The 14923-nt window shown below is 52.1% G+C and overlaps 1 protein-coding gene and 1 long non-coding RNA gene across 3 annotated transcripts in view; one reads left to right on the top strand and one right to left on the bottom strand.

Moving 5' to 3' along the window:
* Positions 1-7243, top strand: part of LOC108522984 (uncharacterized) — a 34103-nt gene extending 26860 nt beyond the window's left edge. Inside the window, exons 2-3 of the long non-coding RNA XR_001883660.1 lie at positions 5288-5343; positions 6896-7243. This is a non-coding gene — a long non-coding RNA (uncharacterized LOC108522984). The remainder of the gene's footprint in view (positions 1-5287; positions 5344-6895) is intronic.
* The window catches only part of PARD6G (par-6 family cell polarity regulator gamma), a 104821-nt gene that overhangs the window by 13640 nt on the left and 76258 nt on the right, over positions 1-14923 (bottom strand). The window lies entirely within an intron of this gene.

The following is a 14923-nucleotide window of genomic DNA, read 5'->3' as shown; positions in this document are numbered from 1 at the left end:
CCCCCAGCAAAAGGCTGCGGGCAAGAAGAGGAGGCTACTCCCGGCCCTGACGCATGAGGAGAGACGGGAAAGGAATGAGCAGACTTGAGTTTAAATTTTCATTGGAAGTATTTAAGAAACATCTCATGTTGGTCCTGGTTCTCTATTATTTCTATTAAAAATACCACCCCAAGGCCGGGTGCGGTGGCTCACACCGGTAATCCCAGCACGGTGGGAGGCAGAGGTGGGCAAATCATGAGGTCAGGAGATCAAGACCATCCTGGCTAACACGGTGAAACCCCGTCTCTACTAAAAATACAAAAAATTAGCCGGGTGTGGTGGCGGGACACCAATTCAACCTGCTTGGAAAGGGGCAAACACAGCCGTGCGCAGTGGCTCATGCCTGTAATTCCAGCTACTTGGGAGGCTGAGGCAGGAGAATTCTGTGAACCCGGGAGGCGGAGCTTGCAGTGAGCTGAGATCCGGCCACTGCACTCCAGCCTGGGCGACAGGGCGAGACTCCGTCTCAAAAAAAAAAAAAAAAAAAAAACCACCCCAAGTAATTTGTACTCACTAGAGAAAACTGGAAGTAAAATAATAATTGAAAATCCCTGAAGCCGTAACTCACTCCTAGGTTACTGTAGTCAGCATTCGCTACGTCTTGTCCAACAAGCTGGGGTCACCTCAGGAAAGAAGACTCTGCCATGCCCACTGCCCTCCCTCCAAGCCCTCCTCCTGCAGCGTCCCTGGTCAGGCAGCGCTGCCTTTTGAGAGGTCACTCTGGGTGGGGGTTTCCACCCTCCTGGGAAGTCTCTGGAACAGAAAGCAAGAGGACACAGGAGCACCCAGGCCCCATCCCTCCCCCAGTTCCCGTGGAGCCAGCAGGGGCGCCACGGCAGTCCAGCAACAGGCCCCTGGTTGCCGACATGACTGGCCCATGCTCATTCCCTGCGCATTTTGTTTAAAAATTTTCAGAGAAAATTTACATCACATAAAATTAACCATTTTAACCATTTTAACGTGTACAACTCAGTAGCTTTAGCATATTCACAATATAGTGGAACCATTACCACTAATTACAGAACATTTCCATCACCCTAAAAAAAAAGTTCGTACCTCCCAATGCCTTCCTCTCCTCAGCCCGACAACCATTAATTACTTTGTCTCTATGGATTTTCCTGCCCTGGACACTTCATATAAATGGAATCTTACAACACGTGGCCTGTGTCTGGCTTTCTTTCACGTAGCATCATGAGTTAAATGTTCATCCACACTGTATAAGGAGGTCAGTGTTCCACTGTGTTGAGACACCACATTTATTCATCCATTAATTTAATTTGGGTTGTTTCTAGTTTTGAGCTACTGTGAATAATGTTGTTGTGAACATTTATGTACATTTAACAAATGTTATATCAAATGTACATTTGATAAAGGGGGAAGAATGATAGCGTGTTGCTCTTTTGGTTTGGATGTTTAGTCTGGGCTTTCCAGAGAAGCAGAACCAAGTTTTTGTGTGGACATATGTTTTCCTTTCTGCCAGATATACACCTAGGGGTAGAACTGCTGGGTCATATGGTAACTCTATGTTGAACTTTTTGAGGAACTGCCAGACTGTTTTCTACAGTGGTTGAAACATTTTCTATTCCCACCAGCAGTTCTGAGGGTTATGATTTCTTCACATTCTTGACAATACTTGTTTCTGTCTGTCATTATCAGCCATCACAGTGGGTGTGAAGTGGTGTCTCACTGTGGTCTGGGTTTGCATTTCCCTGATGACTGATGATGTTGAGCATCTATTCCTGTGCTTATTGGCCACTTGTATATCTTTTTTGGAGAGATGTCTCTTCAGATCCTTTGCCCATTTTCAATTGGGTTGGGTTGTATGTCTTTTTTTTTTGAGACAAAGTCTCAGTCTATTGCCCAAGTTGGAATGCAGTGAGGTGATTTCAGTTCACTGCAACCTCTGCCTCCCAGGCTCAGGCCATTTCTGAGGCTGAGTGCCTCAACCTCCCAAGTAGCTGGGATTACAGGTGCCCACCACCATGCCTGGCTAATTTTTGCATCTTTAGCAGAGACGGTTTTGCCAACCTGACCTCAAGTGATCTGCCTGCCTCGCTCTCCCAAAGTGCTGGGAGTACAGGCATGCGCCACTATGCCCAGCTTGGTTGTCTTTTCTATTGACACGAGTATTGTTTATATATTCTGAGTAAGAGTCCCTTATAAGAAACATAACTTACAAATGCTTTCGTCCATTTTGTGAGGGGTTTCTGTTTTCTCAATAGTGTCCATTGACATACAACAGGTTTTAATTTGATGAAGTTCAATTTATCTAATTTTTCTTTTTTGTTTGTGCTTTTGTTGTTATATTTAAGAAATCATTGCCTAATTCAAAGTCATACCCCTGTGCCATTCTAAGTAAAGTAGCAAATCACATTATCTGTTGCTCTGGTAGAAACAAGCACAAAAAAACAGAAACATAAATGTTACCATATGCTTGGGGCCAGGCTTATGAGAACATTTCCATTGGCCTTGGAGAAGTGAGCCCTGAATATTAGGCATTATTAGACGTTGTCTGGAACCAGCAGGATATAAAAATGAACAAACCAGAGGCCGAGGTGGGCGGATCACAAAGTCAGGCGATCGAGACCATCCTGGCTAACATGGTGAAACCCCGTCTCTACTAAAAATACAAAACATTAGCTGGGCGCGGTGGCGGACACCTGTAGTCCCAGCTGCTGGGGAGGCTGAGGCAAGAGAATGCCGTGAACCCGGGAGGCGGAGCCGAGATCGCACCACTGTACTCCAGCCTGGGCGACAGAGCGAGACTTCGTCTCAAAAAAAAAAAAAAAAAAAAAAAAAAAAAAAAAAAGAACAAACCAACTACCCAATGTAGAAAGTCCTTATTTAAGAAATTACCATCATGTTCAGCCACTAGGTTCCCAGCATCATGAGCGTGTGATGCACACTAGGAAGCATGTTGCTTGGGGCTATAGAAAAAGTTTGTCATGGAGGACAGACACGACTCAGAACGACCAGGGCAGGGGTCATGGCCGGACACCAACCCAACCTGCTTGGAAAGGGGCAAACGCGGCCGTGCGCAGTGGCTCACACCTATAATCCCAGCACTTTGGGAGGCCGAAGTGAGTGGATCATTTGAGGTCAGAAGTTTGAGAGCAGCTTGGCCAACATGGTGAGACCTCATCTCTACTAAAAATGCAAAAATTAGCCAGGCGTGGTGGTGCGTGCCTGTAATCCCAGCTACTTGGGAGGCTGAGGGAGGAGAATCACTTGAACCCGGGAGGCAGAGGTTGCAGCGAGCCGCGATTGTGCCACTGCACTCCAATCTGGGTGACAGAGCGAGACTTCGTCTTTAGGGGCAAACCCTGGGGAGACATCACCTGGGAAGGGGAAGAAGCAAACACTGATGTTGATTTTTTCCTGTTAAATTAATTTCTTCAAACAATGGCTCTTTCCTAAAAACCCCTCAAAATAAAAATAAAGCAAACTCAGACACACTTTTCTCTGCCACAAGGAAATGGTTCCTCAGCTGGAGATGGCCCCGGAACTGCTCCCCAGCAAGTTTGCTGAGCCTCCTTCGAAGCGTGTAGGCTCCTGCCTCACAGAAGCCACTGCGTTATGAGTCCTGGGGCAGTTTCCAGGTCGCGACACGTCACGAATGCCCGAATTGCCTTGGCTTTGTGGCTTCAGGATACAGGGAAAGGCAGTCAGTCTGTAGAGTTAGGGAAGCTTTGCCCAATCCCAGAGCCACCATCCACTGCCCGGACCAGTTCTGAGCCCAGTGTTAACATGTATAACATGGGATGTACCACCCTCACTCCCACAGGGCTCCTATAAAACCCCAAGGCAGTGCCTAGATCCCTCACCTTTTGTACTGCAGCAAGTTCATAGCCAAGCCTGTTCTTTCCAGGTCCTGTATCCGCTGACATGGAGGCTGAACTCCCACCTCCTCAGGAAAGTCCCAGAGGCTCCATAAAACCTTCCCACCTATTTCCTCCTTGGTATTCCCAGACCTTGAGGCCAATGACAACTTCCTTTGACAGAGAGGGGAACTGAGGCTGGAGGCTGCTAGGTGACAGCAGGGTGACAGACAACTCCTGGGCTCAAGCAATCCTCTCACCTCAGCCTCCCAAAGTGCTGGGATCACAGGCATGAACCACCGCACCTGCCCACAAGTGCTTTTAATCACATTTTCCACTATGTCCACTTGGAAGAACTCAGTGCACTGAGAAAAGACTGATGGATGCAGCCCACATTTAGTTCACACTCAGGGGTAACAGCAGGACCCAGGTGCTCTGACTCCAGCACTGGGTGATGCAGGAGGACAACCTCCCAAAACCCAGACCCCTTTGCCCCAGTAAAAAAAAGTTCGTTGTAAAAAAACATGATCTGTCATGCATTTGTCTGTTCATTCCTAACCAATGCTCAGGGACAGCACCCAACACAGGCCAGGCTTTCTCCCACATGCTGGGATCAGAAGACTAAACAGACTGGAGAAAATGGATTAAACAAAGCAGAAAGAAAATGCCCCATAATCCTTCTTCCTAACAGTCTAGTACACACTTCCCCATACTATTTAGTGCAGCTAACACATGCTAGATAGGAAACACATAACACTTTAATAATTGTTTTACTGCAGAAGTGTGAACATAATGTGTGTCTTAGCTCCCGCTGCCATAACAAAATACCACAGATGGCGCAGCTTAAACTATGCACATTTATTTCCCACAGTTCTGGAGGCTGGAAAGTCCCATATCAAGGTCCGGCTTGTCAGTTTCTGGGGAGGGCTCTCTTCCCGGCTGACAGACAGCTGCCTTCTTCCTGTATCCCCACGTGGCAGGGAGACCAAGATCTCTAGTGCCTCCTCCTCTGCTTATGACACAATCTGATTGGTCAGGGCTTCATCCTTACGATCTTATTTAACCTTCATCACCCCCTAAAGACCCTGTCTCCAGATACAGTCATACTGAGGGCTAGGACTTCGACATAAGAACCTGGGGGGATGTGATCAATTCAGTGCACTGCGCACACTGTTTTGTAACTGTTTTCTTGCTGAGTGTATCTGAGTCACGTTCTCTGCCAGGGCACATCCTCATTCCATCACTGCAGGGACGTTAGGTGTTTGGGCTTTTGCCAAATGTTCACCATCACAAAAAACACCACAGTGAACAACCACACAGACCTGCCACTGAGCATCCAGGGTGGTCACTTCCTAGATGCACGACTGCTGTGTTTTATGTTAGTGTTTTCTGAGAGACACTCTCAGGCTTGTTTCTCTGAGACTCTGCAGGTGGTACCTCTAAATCCAAAAACTCCAAATGTCCACCCGCTCCAGTCACATTGGAGGTGAGTGCCTGCTGGGATGTCATGCTGGTAAGAGCGTGGCAAGTTCTGAGGGGCTTCCTGGAGGAGGTGACTTCCAAAAGGGAGAAGAGGCTGGCTGTACCCAGAGGGTCTGTGGGAGATGACCCAGAGGTGGTGGAGGAGGAGAGAGCTCCTAGAGCCAGGATGAAGAGAGAAAGGCGGGGGTGGGGGGCAACTGGTACATCTTGAAACAGAAATTCACATTTTTTCCTGAGAAGTATCAGTGGTATAGAGAAGCACATTAAAGAGGAAGGAATAACATTATAAAGTAGGAATTGGAGCAGGTAACTTGATCCGGTTTAAAGTATGCACATGTGCTTTTAATCAAGTTTTTCCTTGTGTCTCTACCTGAAATAACTCAACCCACTATGAAAAGACTGATGGACGCATCCCACATTTACTTTACACTCCGAATACATACCTATTTTTCAAAACCAGTACCTCTTTATTTCAACTCCAGACCTAATGCCTAAGTAAGTGCCAACTTACAATGTATACTTCCTACTCCTGTCACCATTACAAACAGAACAAAGGCCCCGGAGCCACCACACAGCGGTTGGTCCTGAGTCTCATCTCCACTCAGGTCTCTCAACCTCAAGAGAAAGGCAGGCGACAGTTAATGTTGGCCAGGGTGGGGAGAAGGGTCGCAGCTTGCTATGAAAGGCGGAGCAGGCAATCATTTCTGTGGAGGACTGGAAGGGAAATACAAGTCAGCCTTGAAGAAAGCCTCCCCTCTCGTTGCCTGCTGTGGAGAAGGCTGAGCTCCTAACAGGGTAAACAGCTCACTAAAGTGGAAAAATGCTCCTCCCTGGTGCCGCGGCGGCCACAGGCAAAACATGATCTATGTAAACAGCCCTTCACAATCCTTAGAAAATAAACAGGACACACACACGCACGGGATAAGTCACAGTCCAGATGGGAAGCACGCATACACACATCATGGACATGAACGCGTGCACACACACGCGCATGGGATGATTGCAGCATAAATGGTAAGCACACACACATGCACACACAGGATAAATGGAGCCCAAATGGCGAAAGCATACACACATATACAGCGGCGCAAACACACACACACGCACAGCACAGGATTAAATTACAGTCCAAATGGGGAAGCCACACACAGATGCACAGGAGATAATCATCAATGCCCAAATGGGAAGCACACGCACAGCACAACACACACACAGGAGTATATCACAGTCCAAGATGGGAAGCGATGCCGCGCAAAACCACACACACACACACACTGAAAAGTCGCAGTCAAATGGGGAAGCTCATACGTGCACACTCACCCAACACACATGCATGAAATTAAATTGCCAGGTCCAAATGGGGAAGCTCACACACACACACACAAGATATCACAGTCAAATGGGAAGCGAGTGTGGTGTGTGCGCGCGCACGCGCGGCGCACACACACACACACACACACACACACACACACACACAGAGGCATGGGATAATTATGGTCCAGCAAGATCATATATTGCCTTAGACAAGAAACTTTTTCTGTGCTTGATTCTTCCAGATACAGCTGTGGTTTGCTCCTAAGACCAACCCAGCACACGTGAGCTGGGGAGACCTGGATTGCATCCGCATGTCTGTCCCAGTGGAGATATCACTGGAAACACTGCAGTGATCTCTATAAAAATCTCAACCACCAGCTCCCGGTAGGGTCAGTGCTGCACTCTAGGAAGAGAACGGGTCTGACTCCTGAAGGAGATGCCTCTGGGTCCAGGCTTTGTAAACCTGGGCCTTCCAGCCAGACTCCTCCGAGCTCCGTGTTCGCTGTTGCTGGGCTGAGGGGAGCCCCACTCCTTCACCGCCGACTCCTGCTCCTGGCTGCACCTGCCCTTGCAACAGCGTCTCCTCTCAAGAAAGGGAGAATCCAGGCCGGGGCGGCGGCTCATGCCTGTCATCCCAGCACTTTGGGAGGCCGAGACGGGCGGATCACGAGGTCAGGAGATCGAGACCATCCTGGCTAACACGGTGAAACCCCGTCTCTACTAAAATACAAAAAACTAGCCGGGCAAGGTGGCGGGCGCCTGTAGTCCCAGCTACGCAGGAGGCTGAGGCAGGAGAATGGCGTAAACCCGGGAGGCGGAGCTTGCAGGGGGGGAGATCCGGCCCCTGCCCCCCAGCTTGGGTGACAAAGCGAGACCCCGTCTCAAAAAAAAAAAAAAAAAGAAAGAGAGAATCCTTCAGCCTTCGGTGCCTAAATGCTGAGAACCCATAAAGAGGAGCATCCCTGGAGAATCCCAGCTTGCAGCCATCCTCCCTTAAGCCCATTTCCAGTGTCCAACCTGGCTTTTTGGTCATTTTTGCTTTAGGAATGCCTCCGACCACAGCACTTTGGTAAAACCATGTCCTAGCCCCCCGTCTCCCTAGCAATGCCGGCTCTCACCCCAGATGGTTCCTGCCAGGATGGGAGGGTGGAGCTCACAGAGTTTGAAGGAGTGCCACCTTCACACGGCACAAGCGTCTTTACAGAACACACGAGGCAGAAAACAGATGTCCACAAATCGGGGCAGATGGACACATGCCGACAGCATGGCAAGGTCCCCTCTCTTTGCCCTGCCCCATCACTTCCTGCCATGTGTAGGAGCAGGTCCACCCAAAACAGCATGAAGGTTTCAAGCCAGTGGCTCCTCTTCTGGGGAGGGAGTGAGGAAGGAAGAGCAGGAGACAGGCAGAAGAACTCACTGGGCAGGTGGCGTCCTGCAGGGAGACAGAGAACAACACGCCAGAGCCCAGAGAGAGCACTAACCACCACCGACAATTTCCCATTTCACACATTTTTTTCTGAGGCCATGAAGAGGAGGCGCCTGTCACAAAGCACCAGTGGGAACTCACTGCCCCCCCGACTTCCCGACGCATCAGCTGCTGAGCACCAGAAGCCAGCCCAGTGCCCACAGCCAAGCCCACATGCTGTGGACCACAGCGCCTTCACAGGAAGGGCCTGAAGGCTGGCTGCAGCCGTTTTTTGTTTTGTTTTCAAACTGGAGGGGAACATTTTCCTTGGTAAACCCCTGGCGCTGAAATCACTCAGGTGAGCCTCGGTGAAGAAGCCTCAGACTTCTTCAGGGTCCAGGAAGGAAGGATGAGCTCATCTCTGGAAGCCGGGCTCACATGCCCCAGACTGCAGCAACATGCCCTTCCACCCACGCCCGCTCCCTTGCCAGGGCGAGTCCTGCCTTCAGCAGGTCATTGGTCCCCAAATCCACCATAGAAGGCCAACAGGACAGGGGAGTCCCCGTGACACGCCACTGCACCCCCCCACTCAGGAGGCTTGCTTTAGGGTCCCCTGCTGCCTGGGCCCACGTTACATCAGCTGTTCCATGCCAAGACTTGCAGAGCCAAGAGGGGAGGTGCAGGCAAGCTGTCAGGAGCACTGGTTTCTCAATGGTGTGGTCTCGCTGCCACCCCTGGCCGCTGCAGCGACTTCACCTCCTCCTCTGGTGACAAGCACAGTGGCGGATGCCCATGCCATGGGTTCCATGCATGGCGGTCACCATCACCATACGAAGTCCAAGAGCAAGAACTCTGCCAAGACACTATTACTATCAAAAGCAAATGGTTTGGGTAGTGCAAAATCCAGAATGGTCCTGAAGTTTATATTTTGGTTAGGAATGCAATGGTCAAAGAACCGAAGCCACATGAAGGCGCCGTGAGCTGCCTGGCCCATCTCAGGGGCACCCGGCTGCTGGGAGCTATGCTGCAGCTGGTCTTGCCTCTGTCTAGGGAGGCAGAGCCTGACGGGAACGCCCCATTGTGCCTCAGAACGAAAGTTCAGTGGTCTGCAGAGAGGAGAGGAAAGGGGAAGCTGAATGTCCTGTGGAAAAGTGGCACAGAGGCCTGGCTGGGTGAACCAGGGCCTGGGAAGGGAATGGCCACTGGTGCGTCAGCTGCTCACCTGGGCCTGGGTGTCCGGGTCCTGAGCTGACTCCGGGTGATACTCCCTCAGCAGCCCAGGTGGCAGAGGGGCAAGGAGTGCCTGCTACCCGAGGCCTCTGCTTGGGAAGTTCCTGGCAGGAGAGNACTGCCCCCCCGACTTCCCGACGCATCAGCTGCTGAGCACCAGAAGCCAGCCCAGTGCCCACAGCCAAGCCCACATGCTGTGGACCACAGCGCCTTCACAGGAAGGGCCTGAAGGCTGGCTGCAGCCGTTTTTTGTTTTGTTTTCAAACTGGAGGGGAACATTTTTCCTTGGTAAACCCCCTGGCGCTGAAATCACTCAGGTGAGCCTCGGTGAAGAAGCCTCAGACTTCTTCAGGGTCCAGGAAGGAAGGATGAGCTCATCTCTGGAAGCCGGGCTCACATGCCCCAGACTGCAGCAACATGCCCTTCCACCCACGCCCGCTCCCTTGCCAGGGCGAGTCCTGCCTTCAGCAGGTCATTGGTCCCCAAATCCACCATAGAAGGCCAACAGGACAGGGGAGTCCCCCGTGACACGCCACTGCACCCCCCCACTCAGGAGGCTTGCTTTAGGGTCCCCTGCTGCCTGGGCCCACGTTACATCAGCTGTTCCATGCCAAGACTTGCAGAGCCAAGAGGGGAGGTGCAGGCAAGCTGTCAGGAGCACTGGTTTCTCAATGGTGTGGTCTCGCTGCCACCCCTGGCCGCTGCAGCGACTTCACCTCCTCCTCTGGTGACAAGCACAGTGGCGGATGCCCATGCCATGGGTTCCATGCATGGCGGTCACCATCACCATACGAAGTCCAAGAGCAAGAACTCTGCCAAGACACTATTACTATCAAAAGCAAATGGTTTGGGTAGTGCAAAATCCAGAATGGTCCTGAAGTTTATATTTTGGTTAGGAATGCAATGGTCAAAGAACCGAAGCCACATGAAGGCGCCGTGAGCTGCCTGGCCCATCTCAGGGGCACCCGGCTGCTGGGAGCTATGCTGCAGCTGGTCTTGCCTCTGTCTAGGGAGGCAGAGCCTGACGGGAACGCCCCATTGTGCCTCAGAACGAAAGTTCAGTGGTCTGCAGAGAGGAGAGGAAAGGGGAAGCTGAATGTCCTGTGGAAAAGTGGCACAGAGGCCTGGCTGGGTGAACCAGGGCCTGGGAAGGGAATGGCCACTGGTGCGTCAGCTGCTCACCTGGGCCTGGGTGTCCGGGTCCTGAGCTGACTCCGGGTGATACTCCCTCAGCAGCCCAGGTGGCAGAGGGGGCAAGGAGTGCCTGCTACCCGAGGCCTCTGCTTGGGAAGTTCCTGGCAGGAGAGCCAGGCGGGGCGTGGGCAGCCACAGCTGGGGCCGGCAGGTGAGGACACGTAGCTGGGAGGGGCGTACCTGGGAATGCAGTACTGAGCTCTTCCTGGGACTGTGGCCTCACTGAGGCTCCCAGGCTACATGGAGGAGGCTCTGCTCCATGGTGTGCACCCCCCAGGCATCACGGGGGCCCTCCCAGGACCAACCCAGACAGTGTCAGGGGTCCTTGTTTTCTGCGGGCTGGGGCACATGGTGGCCTCTGGGTGTTTTCAGAACGGCAATCACATTCTCAAGCTTAACTGTCTCTATGGCACTGCGAATGGCAGGGCTGCTCGCTACTCCCTGGAGGAAGTGAGCCTGACCCCCTGTTCCCGCCAGTGAGCTTGGCATAGGCACCACATGCTCTTGGGTCCCCCTCATAAAGCTTTGTCGGGGAGCAGACATCCACCTGCAGGCCCAGCCCCTCCTCATCACAACAGAGTCCACCACAGGGGACAGTCACAACTTAGCCCCATGGTTCTGCCCCAGCAGACCTGTGGTGATGCCTGGAGACATTCTAGTTAGCACAAGTCGGGGGGACGCTCCTGGTATCTAGATGGCAGAGGCCAGGCGCACCGATAGCTCTCCATGTGCAGATGCTCCACAGCAAAGAAACGTCCAGCCCAGAACGTCAGCAGTGCTGAGGGTAAGAACCCTGGCCTCACACGCACGTTTCCAGCGGGTTGGAAGGCGGCTCCTGCAGTGAGGCTGTTCGAAGGCCTGAATCTCATATGCGATCTCGACATTAGAACATGGGCTGCGACTGGAGAAGCAGCCTTGCAGGGGTGAGACAGGAAGGGGCGCCACCCTGAAGGCTCAGTCTGTGTGGCAACGACACCCACTGACAAGCCCTGCGTACCCTGACACAGACTGGTGTGCCCACCAAGCGTGCCAGTGACCCCAGGTCACACGCCCCTGGGGGATAGGAGAGGTGGTGTCTGTCCCCTGGTCCCTCAGCCAAGTCAGCTGATGTCCCCAGCTGGGATGTCTGTGGAAGCTGTGGTCCTGATGCCACACATGCCAAGGCAGGCATCATGCTCTGGGCGCCGGGGGACCCAGTGTGCTTGGGTGCATTAAACACCCAGGCCACCAGGGACATGGTGACATGCCACTGTGAGCCCCCAAGAAGGCCTCATCTCCTCACAGCGCTGCGGCCAGCTGGTAACAGACAGGTCTCAAAGGGAGGGAGCAACCCTACATCTCTACTTCCAAAGCCCGGTAGGCATGCCCTTCCCCAAACTCAGCAGATCAGATCTGCCTCCCCTCCCCAACAAGGAGGGTCTCCTCCCCAGTCTCCCTCACCAGCAACTGTGCCCCTGCCTCCTGCTCAGGGAAGAGCTTCTCTCTGCTGCCAACCTGGAACCTGGCCCTTCCCCTCCTTCCTGGCTGGGAGCTGCTTCCAGCTCCTGGTCTTCCTGATGGGCGTCGGCTCCCCTTTCCTCATGTCCTCTCCCCCTGCACAGAGCATGTGTGGGGACAGGCAGCTGGATGAAGCACCTCAGAAATCCACTGCCCAAGGCTGCCCGGTAGACCTGTCCCTGGGAGGGAAGCAGCCTGGCCCCACTGATAGAACCTGCATTTCAATCAGACCCAGGGCTGCAGCGCACAACACATTTCCAGTGGAGAAGCCCTTTGCAGAGTTCAGAGCTCTGGCACGCCTCATGTTCAACTCCTCATCTTGCCATCTGCTTTTGTTATGCGAGAAACTGAGGCAGAAAGCAGGGAAGCAACACAGCTGGGTAGGGCCCAGCAGGGCCTCACCCCAAGCTCCCCAGCTGCTCACCCACAGTGCTCTGGGCCCCTCCCACTTCTACAACTGCGACCTGTTTTTGACCTTGAACTTCTGTCTCCCACTCCCAAAATGCCTGTGACCAACTGGCCTGCCTTTGATGAGATGCTCAGAGGAACAGCAGCCACTTGCCCACTGGTCCCCAGCCCTCCCTGAAGGGTGGCAACTGATGCCTGCGTATATGAAGGCAGCTCCTGCCCCCAGTATCCACAAGGAGGGATAAACTCTCACATAGACAGTGAGGGTGTGACAGGCCCCGAAGAACAGGTTCTGTGTCCACTTTAGATGCTGGAACTACACTTAAAGAGCGGCCAGCTTTTACAGATACAAAAATAAGTTTGCCTTTGCTTGTTATTGCCAAGGAAGCCATCTTCCCCTGCTTTGACCCCTCAACTGCGAATGCATTTCCTAGAACATCTGAAAAATGTACACTGAAAATCAAGTCACACTTTAAGCTAATGTTTTTGGCCAATTTGTTCTGAGGAACACATACAAAACTGCATAAAAATAACCTCCACAGGGAAAAAAGGTGCAAATCCAACAGACACCCTTTCCAATCACCTAGACGTCACCTGGGTGTTGAAAACCACCTTGGGCCCAAATCCATCTGCACCATCAATTCTCTTGTGTCAGGTGCATCCACGGGGCTTACCAAAGCTGCTTTATTCTTTTAAAAATGACAACTTACTATTTTGGGCAGGACAAATGTTCCCGGAGAACTTTTAAATCTGATGTTATAGTTTTATTTCTTAGTTCTAGGCACAGGGCTAGCCGTTTGGCTGAAGCTGTGTGTGCCACACTGCAGGCCCCACACCATGCAGCCAGACGCCCCTCCCAGCCCTCCTTCCTCCTGACGTGGCTCCCAGTGGAATGAGATGGCCGGGGTCTCACGAGGGGCCAGCTGGACGGGCCGTCCATTCACTACCATAGCATGCCGACAACGGGGGCACAGAGAAGTCCCCCTTTCGAACAAGATTTGAGCTGAAGAGTCAGGTTCCTGGTTGCAGGGCTCCGTCATCTGCAGGAAAATTAGTGAAGAAGTGGAGGGCCTTGCGATGTGAAAGGGTGAGAGAGAAAAAGCCGGAGAGAAGATTTCTGCAGAACAAGCCACAGATGGGCATGGAGAAGAGCAAAGCCACACACGGGCAGAGTGGAAAATTACGCTGATCTTCCCAGTGTCTCTAAAACAACAACCAAAAGACAAAGAAACCACCAGCATCTGTCTTCTTCCTTTCCAGCCAGACAACTCTCCCTGGCCCTAATGGGTTTCAGGCAGAGATGGCTTCCTGAGGGCAGCGCCAGTCAGAATGGGTGGAGCAGGCCCCGGAGTTTCTAATGGCCCCAGCTGAGTCCCCCATGGCTCAGCGCGTGATCCTGCCGGTGGTACACACAGCCCCAGCTTGAGCACTGTGCAGCCGTTCTCTCTCCAAGTACTCTCTGCCCAGGAGCCCACTTCATCCTGCTTCATCAGTCTCTGAAGCTGAGAGAACCCCCTTGTTTGTTTCTGCAGACATTCCTTTGGCTTCAGCACTCACCGCTCCCCAGACCACAAAGGTGTATGGACTTTTAGCAAAACCAGTCATAATGATTTTTCTATATCAAAACCAGCCCTAACAATTTTTATACAACTTTTAAATCAAAACAAATGGAAAATACAATACATAAGTCATCTAAATAAAGCTGTGGTGTAAAGTTTAAATTCCCCAAGTCAGAAGTCAATTGGATGTCCCTGTCTGAGCTGAGAGCACATGACATGCAAGGAAACCACAGGGACAACCCCACACTATAATTCCAGTGTCCTGTGTGCCGTGATGACCACACTGTGAGAAGCATTTTAACTCTTGCTTTTACAAACTTTCTTTTTACACACGTTAGCGGTCAAAGAACTCTGTTTTCTTGGTCCTTTTATTGTCCAAACCAGAGGAAACTGAGAACCCACCCCAATGCATTTGCCTCTGATGTGAGAAAGAAACACTAGGACTTCAACCAGATGAGGGGCAATTTGTGAAAACCCACAGCTAAGGTCACATTCCATGCTGAACACTGGGCTCATCCCCCTAAGGTCAGGAACAAGATGAGGGTGTCCGCTCTTATCCCTTTTAGCCACTGATGGTCATACGGCAACTCTCTGTTGAAGCCCCTGAGGAACTGCCGGGCTGCAGTGAATCCACGTGGTCTCACAGAAACTTGCACGTGAGCATCATTCACTGTGGCCAAAAGGTGGGAACAACCCCGATGTCCATCAACTGATGAACGATGAACACAGTGTGACCTGTCCATACAGTGGGATCTCAGCCACAGCAGGAGCAAGGCGCCGAAACAGGCCATGACACGGATGAGCCACACCACGGATGATCCCATGGACGTGCCACTAAAGCACCATCACGCTGAGTGACAGAAGCCAGGCACCCAGACCACGCACCGTATGGTTCCTTTCACGTGACATTTCCAGAACAGGGAATCCAGAGAGACAGAAGCAGGTTCGAGGTCCCAGGGGCTGGGGGCTGGGGCTGG

Source organism: Rhinopithecus bieti, unplaced genomic scaffold (genome assembly GCF_001698545.2).
Source record: "Rhinopithecus bieti isolate Rb0 unplaced genomic scaffold, ASM169854v2 scaffold_69716, whole genome shotgun sequence".
In the NCBI taxonomy this organism is placed as follows: domain Eukaryota; kingdom Metazoa; phylum Chordata; class Mammalia; order Primates; family Cercopithecidae; genus Rhinopithecus; species Rhinopithecus bieti.
This window is presented reverse-complemented; position numbering and strand designations above follow the sequence as displayed.